Below are 12,265 nucleotides of genomic sequence, written 5' to 3'. Positions count from 1 at the left end.
TTTATAGAATCTGGTCCCAAGTAATGGGTTTGGACTGATGATTGGGTCAGGTGATCAGGCATCACATGAGGGTGGCCTATTGGGCTATAAGCCAGTGCCCACTTCACCAGAGAGAGAAAGACCTGGGGAGGTATCTTCGGAAAAGTCTAGAGTAAGCCTGACAGAGCTCATCTTCTCAGTGTGACACAGAGAATTAAGCGAGGACTGGAGCTTGAGGTCCTGATACAAAGACAACTGGGGAGAGAGACCTGCAGAAATTCCATAGAGGATACAGGATCAGAGGAACAGGAAAGGAGCTTTCCACACCAGCCAGATGAAAAGGCCTGGCAGGAGCAATCTCTCTCCATGCCAACCAGAGGGAAAGGTCTGGCAGAGCTACCTGCAGTAAAGTGAGGAGCAAAAGCCTTAAGAGGAAGAGGCTTGAGGAAACTCCAGGCAGGATGATGTGGCTTTTGGAAAGAGATGTTGAGCCCAGCTAGGGGTTGAAGAGGCTGATGTGGAGAAAAGACTTGTTCAGATGCCAACTTAAATCAAAACTATAATGATTTAATAAACCAGACCCCAAGAAAGGCATGCAATGGCTATGGGCGGTTTTGGAGAAGCCCAAGAAGGAGAAACTGAGGCGGCAGCAGCAGGATACCACACTGGTTGGATAAGGCTAGGTTACACACTGCATTAGTGAATGCTTAACCATGTCTGATCTGGCCTGTTGCCTCTTCTGACATGGACAAACACTGTCCCCCTAAGAAGTAAACTGAGATGACCACGTTCATTTCATATAGGCCACTGAACAGCAATTGGATGGTAATGAAGTCACTCTACATATGTGGGTCAGATTTGAACTGATGACCCAGCAGTGAGAGGAGCTACCTCCCAATCGCCAGAACCAGGCTTGCCTTAGATAAGCAGGTCACATAAGAGTTTTATTTAACCTTAAAGCTGGAAATCTAACTCCAATCCCTGCAGGTCAGGTTCTCAGGCTGGAACTACTGTAAAGTTAAACAAACAGTCAAACAAAATTGAGTTTTGGGGTTGAGTGAAGGCTTGGTTTGGTTCTCATTTTACCCAAATCACCCTAAATGCAAACAGGCTGATCAGGTGCTGCAGCACAAATCAGGAAACACTGGGACCTTTCCTGACAATGAAGAGACCCTGAATCAAGCGTCATCCATCTGCACCTCTCTCCCGGCCATACCCTCATATTTTGTTTGCTGATGATGCATTTTTGTCAAGTTTGTAGAATCACTTTTGTCCTTTTGGTTCAGATATTTCACTTTCCAGCCCTGAGGACTGAGGAGGAGGCAGTATTTACATTGCAAATTATGAATGTGTATGCTGCCCTTTGGAATGATACGATGGGGTGCAGAGGAAATGTATTTACTTGTGTCTGTATGTAAATTGTGCAGATCTGCTCGCCAGTCCCAGGTTTGTTTGAATCTTCCTTTGAAATAGTTTTTAAGTCTGTCAGTGCTGAGGTCTTTTTGGCAGCCAAGCCTTAAATGCAGACTCTAATCACAACTGCACATGTTGTACAATCAGCCTAAAAAACTGATTCACTTTTATATAAGCTTATGTTCAAGGGGCAATTCAAGATGTTGAGCTGGCACTAGTTCAATGTCTGAGTCTGTGTCTCTTTCCCATGCATGCAATAAAAATGTATACCATATGCTTAAAAGAGAGCCAAATTATATATAATGGGAGATTAAGAAGAATGACTATGGAATTGCCATCATAAATTAGATGGGCCATTGGGATATATTATGATGGAATAAGTGCTGTGAAAACACTTTTATTGAACATATACGAAGAATAAGTATTTTTATTATTTGGTGGTTTTCTAATCAGGAGTATGTACCTGAACATTTCATAGACAGTGGGGTTTTCATTCATTTTGAGAAAAAATCCAGGAAGGGAACAAGCCATTCTGGCACACACTGTTTCTGTAGAAAAGGAAATATGGGTGGGGGGGGAACTAAAGATATGTAGCAGCATATCTTTCAAAACTCCTCTCTAGTGTAAATGGTATTAGCATCATTATAGTTACACATCAGATTCATGTGGCCCCACATGCTCTCACTATGAAAGCATTCAAACATAGATCTGAGGCACAGCTGAAGTCACGGGACAGAAGTCAGGCTTATTCCCTCTGGAATAATACTGGTTAGTTGGATTGCAGGGGGATTTGTACCTTCATTTGAAACATCCAACACTTGCCACTATGGGAGACAGGAAGTTAGACTAAATGGCCGATCATTCTGGTCTGGTAGAGTAACTCTTGCAAGTTATGCGTTCCTAGTTTCATTTATAAATCAGACATTTTCCATGCAGCCGTCCACACAAAACGGAGCCTTCTACTAGTATGTAGTCCCGCATGGTCATATTTCCTACCCACAGTCACCAATGCTCCCCATCATGGATGGGTTTGCAGAGAGAACAAGTTGTGTAGCAACTAGTCCTTGAACGGCTGCCAGGAAGTGCTCGTATTCAATGGACTACTGGCTTTCTTTCCCAGGCAGTGGGTGCTTCAGCTTTAAAATCAATCTGACTTGTTGGCACAAGCCCAGGTAATGTTAGTCCATCTGCCGACTCAATATCCCAGTCAGTCTGGAGAGGTTTGCTGTCAGCTGTCCAAGACCTTCCCTTCCCCCCCCCCCTTTTTCAGGAATTTCCTTTTTTGGACAGACCGGATCCTGATAATCCCCACCCGACTTTCCCTCTCCTAATAAGCCTCCACCAACCCCTCCAAAGAAGCTTAGGAGCACACAATGCAATTACCACCATCCCTAATTCAGCCAGTATGGTGACAGGGTAATGCAGGATAAGTGAGCCTGGAGAAGTTCAGGTTTGATCGACAATGTTTGGAAAGTTGATCCTGGACTCAAACATTATTTCTCACTGCTATGGGGAATGGGATCCAGGAGACTGGTGTCTTTCTACTACATCTCTTTCCTGGGGTTTAATTGGATGTACGAACCCCACACTTGGGAACAGAGGGTTAAGGAACAGCTTTGATAAGTGGAGGCCCCACCCAGCTGTACCTGCGGGGTGTCCTGTCAGTGGAGGTGAGATTAAAAGGGTGCAGCACAACTCACTCAAGGCAGTCAGCGAAAGGGAGCAAACTCACCCTGAGAGCTCCTGCAGGACTCCAGTAGGGGCCCCACATCACCCAGAAATTGACCTCAATTCAGAGCTGCTAACCACCCCAGAAGAGATAGCAAAACATCTGTGTGTGAGTGGGGAAGGGAACCCCCTGACCCCCTTCTGAGGGGATTCATTGTGGGCCTTTACCATGCCTCTGGAGAGGCAGGGAAGTGGTAGGAAGTAACCCACGGAGTCATTGCTCATCCTTTTCTAGGGGAGTAGGTAAATGTCTCCATTTTTACAACAGGAGAAAACCGAGGTACAGGGAGCTGGTCTGTTTTGCCCCAGCTTACAGAGGAACTCTGAGCCAGAGCCTAGACTAGAACTCTCACTCCTCACTCCCGAGTGTGCGTTTGAAATGGATTCTCTCTTTAAAAAAAATTACCCTGTGACATTTTCCAGATCATCTGCCTGCCTTTACCCCTCTAAAAACAGCCTAGTAAAAGCAGTGCATTATTTGATGTGCATTAAACTTCTCCTCCTTCATACTCTTCACTCATCCAGGCAGGGACTGACTTCGTTATGTGTCTGAGGACAATATTAGCACTTCAGTTATAAAGAATCCTCAATTCTCCCACCAAAATATGATTTGTCCTGTTTCCACTGGTGCCCATTCTTGCCGGACGTGGTCAGCAATATTGTTTATTATTTGTTGGAACTTGCAGGAGGGAGCAAGGCAAGAGATGAGTTTTTTTCAAAATGCTTCCATGGGGCATGTGGGACGTGACCCATGAAGAAGCAGGGGTTGGCCCTCAAGCCCTGCAGCACTCTGGTATCCACTAGAGGAATGGGCCGTGTACTACTCTCCCAGCCCCATGGCAGTGCAGACAGTAGCTACACCTAGAACCCCCATGAAAGGGGAGCTCCTGCAGCATTAAGGGGACCCTACAAAAGATAATACACCCTGGGTCTATATTACCTCTTGTGCAGATTCGCTGCTGGCTGCCACAACCGTAAAGCACAGAGCACTAGCCCCCATGCCTTGCTCCTAGCCTGCCCAATATGCAGGCCTTGTACACGGGTAGAAAAGCACCACTGAGATGGTTGCCTCCCCCTATGAGTTGCATGCACAGAAGAGAGCCTTAACCCAGAAATCCCTCCACATGAGTATTTTTGCATGGAGAGAGAATCAGTCTGTGACAGGGTATTCTGGCAAGCTCTCCCTGGGCATAAGGGGCTTTTCCAGAGAGTCCTTGATCTCCTACCTCAGGGAACCTGGAGTCCAATTGAAGCACTTGTCCAATATCTCATCTAATCGGTCTCCCTCTCATGCTAGATACTGATGTGTTCTGACACAATTCCTCAGGCCTGATTTGCAGTAACCCTGCTGCTCCAGTACAGCTCCTCCCCTAAACAAAGCTAGCTATTCAGTCCCAATGCTGTAGTATTTTATGTTATTAGACAAATAGCCACCTTTGTCACCAATACCGCAGCCCAGAGAAATTAAATGCAAAAGGTCTTTATTTCAGAACACAGATCCCACTTCCTTCAGCGGCAGGATGAAGAGCCTGTATAGATGGCTAAAACAGAGCTGAGGCTGTCCACCAGCTTGGGGACAAAAGAATCAGCCATGACCAATGTCTCCACAGGCTCTCTTGTTCTTCCAGCACACAAGACAGATGGAAAAGTAACAATAGGGATAGAGTGGACCTGGACTGATACTGCAGGGTCCTCTACTCCCCAGTAACTAGAGGGTCACAGCCTTCCCTTAGCCCTCAGGGAGACTACCTACCTCATTACAGCCTTCTGATAGCACCTCATGGAATTGTGTGTTTGTTTGCCCTAGCTGGCCACTACTCTCCCCCTTAGAGACCTGGGTCCTCACTTCTCTCTCCCAGCTAGGAGTCAGAGCCAATCATTAGCAGCTGCTTAGCTGGATCAGCTGGTTCCCAACACCTGCCTGCTGGGCTTCTCCTTAGGCCAGCACTTGCTGCCCCCTACCTCTGCAGACATTTAAAGGGGCAGAACACTACTACAGTGCCCCCACTGAAATCACTGGGCTCCACACAAGTGTAACCTACACGGATGTTCCCCATGCTTGCTCTGTGTGGCATGCTGGCCTTAGTGGCTGGGCCACACAGAAAAGTTGATGAGTCTGCTGTGGCAATGAGCTGACAAAAGGGTTTGTCTTTGCTCTGGTGGTAGTTCCTTATGCTTTTAGATCCAGAGGTCACAGGTTCAAGCCCTGCTGCAGATGACTTACTCAGGGGGGTGGTGTTACACAAGTGCCAACGTCCACCTGCATGAAGCTCATGACAGGACCAAGGCGTAAGGTTTTTATACCAAACCCCTCACCATGGGATCTGACCACCTCAATTCACACGAGCAGTCAATTGGGGCATCACCAATTCCTTCCACAAAATGATACCATTAGGTTGTCTGACTAACTGATTGGTGGGGACACTGAGGCAGCTAGCTGATATCTGACAGTTGCATTAGCAATTGGCTGACGACACAAAATGAGAAGCTTTTCTAAAAATAGCCAAATAAATCTGGTTCCATTGATAAACCTCTCTGATCTGCGTATGATCATATTAGCCTCATCAATGATCCACAGACCTCGAGAGACAATTGATACAGCACACAGTGGCTTCTAAAGTCTGGGTCATTTTCCATTAGTGAGTCACTGGGACAGCGGGAGCAGAGTGTTGTACAATAAAATTGCCACTGCAGCTTAACATTAAACAGGACCTGGATCAGCCGCAAGCACATGGCATCAAAATTACTCGTTTCTGGGAGGTTCAGATGGGTCTCCGCAGAAAGATTGGGGTCTATTTTGGCCTCTGTGACTCAGATCAGCCCATCTGCTTGATCCTACCTAATCTGCTACTGATTACATTGCCGTAGAAATGTCATGTAAAAACAGGGGGAGTGAAAAGTTCAGTGCAGCAGCATGGCTGCAGGCAGATGGTGCGTAAAGTAAAAGCAGTGATCAGACGACATGTTGCAGGATTTCTGATGGTCATGCTGTCATGGGAGGCCCCAGGAAACTGCTGTCGGTGGAATCAGACAGTGAAGTGAATTCAGAAAAAGATCGTTGAAAGAGAGGGTAAAAAGTCTAGGAACACTTAGAGCAGGCTAAATTGCTCAATACTCTGCGTCTCCAAGAGAAAGATATGAGGTCTGGCTTTCCCTACCATGGTGTTAGATACTGATCTAATTCACAAAACTGACAAACATCTAGACGTGATTAATGGATACAGTTACAGCCCATTTTAAATAGTAACTATTGATCTGAAGCTTTGCTTGTCCTCTGCAATAATGATAATAACTTGCATTTCTATAGCATTTTTCATCCCTCAAAACATCCTAAAGAACATTACAGAAATCCTACCAATCAGAAATCACTTCTGTTGATTCTGGACACTTTGTGATCAGTGTGGATACCAGCAAGACACGGTACGCCCGATTTGCAGATCAATAAGGTTTAATGTGCAAGGTTTTCTATAAATATACTAGTTAGATACAAAGCCTAAAATTAACTACAATATATCATACTCACTAAGCCTGGAGAGCTAAGCAGTTACTCAGAAGGCTGTATACAGGAACGGCTTTCTTCAGGGGCCCTGCCAGGGAGTCAGTGGATCCTCTGGTCCAACTGGCAGCACCCCCCGTGGAGTCAGGTGTTAATGGACCACCCCCCTTTGTCTAAAGGATGACTACTTATACCCTTCCATAAACAACCTTCACCTAATTATCTCTTTCTCATTATCATATATGCTAATTACCTACCTTGGGTTTCCACCCTTGACTACATTCCATTCTCACTATGATAATTGGGGTCATCAAAACAACATCTGGTGATAGGAGGGGCAAAGTAAAAATATGCCCCTTGGCAATAAAACAGTGTACCCCCAGACATTCAAGAATAACTTGTTCCCATCACCGTTATCTATGTGCAGCTGCAAGAAATACAGTATCTGTATTTTGTCTTATTATGTGCCGTGCTATGCAGAAACTGAGACATCTATAAGGTTATTCAGTTTCTGCCAACAGGAAGATGTCATGCTACAGGGATCAGAATAGCCAAGCAAGCAACTTGGCTGTAGGACAGTGGCCCGTAGGACAGTGGTCAAGCAACTCAGATTGTACTGGGCCTCCAACAACTTCTCTTGCCAGTAAACAAACAAACACAGCTGCCACATTTTGGGGTAGAAAGTGGCAGATGAACAACAGCAATGCTTAGGACAGGAAGTAAAAAATACTCTATCCAATAGAAACTCAAGTTGGCACAAGGAAGGTCGGATGTAACTATACATAGTGCCAAACATGCCAAGCGACCTTCAGGACATGAGTGTGGGAGCTCAGTGCTACTGAAAATCAGGCTGTTTCAAGCAGCACTACAGTAAAACACCCTAGGGCACTTTTATTGAGTGCCCGTAGAGTCTGCGTGGACCAATTAATGTGCAATGCCCTAGTGCACTCTAGAAATTACACTCCTATAGTGCACATTACTGCACCATGTGGTCAAGGCCTCAGAGAGCTTCATTTTATGAATATCTTAGAGGAACAAATTGATTTCCAGTTCAGCCCCTGAAATAACTTGGTGGATATGTATTGTCATGTCTGAAAACACAGAAGAATGACAGCGCATATTGTGTGCTCCTCGCTGTTTTATGTGCACAGGTTTACAAGGACAATTCTGGGTAACTGGATAGTACAGAGTGTTGAGAAAGGGCTATGGAGTCTTGCGTCCCTAGATCCTCATTTCACTCCAAGCCATGAGACCCTTTTCTCCTGCTGCAGGGTATGAGTAACTCCCATTTAGTTACTGGTATCCTGCTGCAGGGGTGAAATCCATTCTTGTGCACAGCCCAGGATGTGATTTAAAGGATGCAAAGGCCTCTTGCTGGCCCCTCTGCACAGGGTGGATTTCACCCTGGAAAAATGGGGCTCTGCTTAATTAGTGACTGAAGGTAGCTACAATCTATGGTTTCTTATTGGCCTATTCATATTGCAGTTGATGAACTCTGTCCAGTTCCCAGTGCACAAGTACACCTCTTCCCTCCACAACCCCCTTTCCCTAAAGAACATTACATACATACACACCCTCCAGTCCACAGCTAGTCAGCAGCTGCCTCTACACAAAGGATACCATGTGTATGGAGACAGAATTGCTCTCTCATTTCTAGAGATGGATCCTCTAGGTCAGGGTTGATTGACAAGGGTATTATTTTTCCGCTGGAAATTTTGAATTCTTTTATGGTTTTCCCCAAAGAGTTCCTATAATTTTTTTTTCCAAACAAAAAAAAAAATCAAATGTGAAAACAGAAGTTTTTTTTTTTTTTTCATTTGGTGGAGGGGGTTTAGTTGAAAAACCAAAACATTTCAAATTAAATGAAAGTGTTCTCACAAAAATATTCATTCCACTTTTTAAAAAATGGAAAATTTTCTATCAGCCTTAATTATGGCAGAGGTAGATGAACCACATACTCTTGTAGATGAAACCTGAACCTTGAATCTGGCCTTCACAGCGGGACTGATTTTCAATTATGTTGTTTAAGAATCTGTTCATTTCATAGATTCATAGAGATTAAGGGACCATCAGAGTGCCTTGGCTGACCTCCTGCACATCACAGGCCTTTGAATGTCACCCAGCCACCCCTATGTTGAGTCCTATAACTAGTGTTTGACTAAACTCTGTTCTCTCCCCTTGTCAAGGTCATATGTGACCTAGGTTTTTTTCTGCATGTGTTTGTGTGTGTACGGGTGCAGAGGAGGGGCAAGAAATATAGGATGCAAAGTCTCCAGATGGAAGCAACAGAGGATGATTGCAAGATTAAGGGGAGTGAAATTGGCTCAGTGACTTTTGTGCCCCTCTTTTCTCAGCACAGCTTTATTTGCTTTCCCCTCTTCCTATCAGTCCCGGCTCCTTTTCAGGTCTTCACTATTAAATTTAGCAGGAAAATTATTACTTTGATTGCTCAGAGTTGCCCAAAGATAAAGACATTCAGCTTAATAAACCTTGTTAGCAGGAAGGAAGGAAAGAACATTTAATTAAGTACTTTTGAAGATGAAAAGTGCCCTGAGTAGGATTCTGCCCTCAGAAGTCATGCATACGTATCTGATGGCAGAAGATAGCTTTAAATATTACTACAGTGTGCCAGGGAAGAAGTAGCACCTGTAATGACTTCTCTTGGCCATCATTGATCTGCATGTAGGAGTGAGGGAGCTCACAGATACACTACCCCTTTGCATGCTGGGAGTATAACCCACCCTTCTCTTGCATGCACTATTATAGAATCACATAGGCAGAGGTGACTAGAACCTTAGGCCTTGAGATTAAGAACACCAACCTCTACCTGAGCTAAAGGCCAACTCTCTTAGTTAATAGCAATAGCTTGTCCCCTACTCTCTCTAAGCTAGGCACACTTGAGGGCTATCACTCACTCACTGATACACAAAAAGCCAGCTCCGTGGCAGCTCCCAGCATGGAGGGCAGCAGTAGGGAAAGAAAGAATGAAGGCAGAAAGAGAGCATTGGGATCAGAGGTTATGCCACCCTAAAGCTGAAGAAGCTCCCATGGCTAAGGGACAAAAGAGCCTTCCCAGGATTTCACCAGCAACCAACTGCAAGACAGGCTGGATCTAGGGAGCAGATTTGCCCCTTTGATCCAGCAAAAGCGTTACTGTTCAGCAAGAGAAAATAAGCAGCTTAGAAAATCTCTTAGATGTTACTGCATAAATAGAATATGACATGCTAATAATAGGTTTCTTTAGATGCACACATTTCTCTTAGACACAGAATCAAGAGGTACATACTGTATGCTCTTATTATTGTGTGCTTAGGTTATTGAAAATCATGCACAAAGTTAAAAGTGGTAGTCTAAAGAAATCCGTTACTAGCAGCTCACATTTGTATACCTGTCTCTAGCCAAAAGCAGTCTTGGGAGGCCTCAGCAAGAAAAGTTTAGGCAGCTAAAATGCCCACTGAAACAAGTGGGAAAGTTTAATTTGGGTGTGGGTATTGAACCACAATCAATCAGTGCATTTTCTGAGTGAGCAAAACCTTTTGTGTCTGGACTGAAGTACGAGGAAGAAGGAGACAGTGTGTCAGGTGCATACTTGTGTACAGCTTGGTCACTTGTGATTTTGTATAAAAAAGTAACAACAACACTATACAGTTCTAGAATGTCTTCCGTCTAAAGGTCTCGGGGCACTTAAACATATATTATGCCTCGAAAACACACCGACAAGGTAGGGAAGTATTAGCCCCATGTCACAGGTGAGAGAAACTGAGGCACACACAGGTGAAGTACTTTGTCCAAGATCAGACAAGTCAATATGTATGAGAGGTGGAAATAGAATCTAGAACTCCAGACTCTCAGGCCTCGGTCTTAACCACAGTGCTCTCCATCAGGTGACCCTGGGAAAGATGCCTATCTCTCCTGATGCACTTTAAGTATCACCCTACAACCGAAGACTGCATGGTGGCACAAGTTGGTCCAAGACTTGTGCCTTCCTCCCTGAAAGATGTTCCATCCAAGGGTGAGAAAGTACTGAAGCCTTTCCCAAACAAGAAAAGGTTAGTACGTGTAGTAAAGGGGAAAAATCACAGAGCGAAATCAAATAAATTCCAATCGTCTGTTGCAAAATGAGCCACTTTAGGGCCGTAGCAGTTAATCCCTGCCAAATTTAAAATGCCAGCTTCAGAAAGGCAACCTGGAGGAAAATTTCCTATACAAGGGCAACCCTGAAGCAGGGAATTAGTAGGGACCAGGAACCACTAGTGAAGAGGTTGTGGCAGTTCTGTACCTGTTACTACACTATCACACTGTTGTGACCTCCAAAAGGGAAATATTGGGTTTTTGCAATGTTTTGTTTCCTTAATTGTTAGGGATATAGAACTGGAAGGGAGCCCCTGAGTCATGGAGTTCCATCTCCTCCTATCGCAGGCAACCCCGATCAGAAAAATCTGTTTGCAAATTTATCAGGCTCCTCCTTAAAACTGGTCAGGTTGTTGACTTCATGTTGGTTCAAACAGCTTCATGCCCAATTTGATATTCAGGGATCTAAATTATTAGTGCATTGTCTCCTCTTTGCCACTAAGAAAAAACATCTTTGTGAACAGGCAAAATCGTAGCATACAATTGTATAATGCAGTGGTTCTGCAGCCCAATCCGCACACAGCTGCGGCTTACGTGGCATCCTCATGGCCATACAAATAGTATATATATTATGTGGATTCAGCCCACATAACACACAGAGAGCTGCATATGCAGCCCACATTGGTAAATAGGTTGAGAACTACTGCTGTAGTGAGAGGGAGCTAGAAAAGTCCCCTCATCTCCATTTTACAGAAGACAGTTGCTTTAAAAAAAAGAAAGAAAAGGAACTAACATGATGTTTGCCAAACATGATTGCTTATATGGTGCATCCCTTTTCCCCCCAGCCTTTGCCTATTTATATTGTGAGTGTTTTGGGGCAAGGAACTCCTCTTACTACATATTTGCATGATACCTAGCACAACAGAGCCACAATTTTGGTTGCAGACTTTATGCCCTTCTGTAATAGGAACAAAGATCACTGAGCAAGTCTGTGGCAGAGTCAGGAGCACAATTTGGAACTCCTGGCACTCAAGCCTCATTAGACAGGGGTTTTAAGCGATTGCAGCACCAATGCAAACCCCTAGTGTAGATTAACTGCACCAGTAACCGGAAGCCAGGCTAAGCTACATCATTGCAAAAGTCTATATTAGGGGTTTGCATTGCACTGGTGTAGCTATAAAACCAGTAGCTAAAAGCCCTAATATAGACAAGCCCCAATCCTGTTCCTTAACTACAAGATTGTGCTTCCTAGAAACTCTTTCCCTTCCACTGATTAGCTGTCCAACTAGCATACTCTTGGACTAGTATAGTAAAGAAAAAGCCCTGACTTCATAGATTGCTTTTGTGCCTTTGCAGGATGGCTCCATCATGTGATGAATTATTGCACTGCATCCAAATGTGAATTCCTTGATCAGATTGTTTATACTAGCACCTTAATAATTTATTCTAGCTAAAGAACCTAAGAAAACTTTTAGACAAAACCTAAGATTATCAAGTTAGAATAGTGTCTTCATAGCAAAAGTTTAAAGCAGAGTATTTCAACATTATTTTTCACCTCCTAACCTTCTCAAAACAAAC

This window comes from Emydura macquarii, unplaced genomic scaffold, assembly GCF_026122565.2.
Source record: "Emydura macquarii macquarii isolate MOO-44397 ecotype Brisbane River unplaced genomic scaffold, CSIRO-AGI_Emac_v2 contig_3517, whole genome shotgun sequence".
In the NCBI taxonomy this organism is placed as follows: Eukaryota; Metazoa; Chordata; order Testudines; family Chelidae; genus Emydura; species Emydura macquarii.
Note: the sequence above shows the minus strand (reverse complement) of the source record.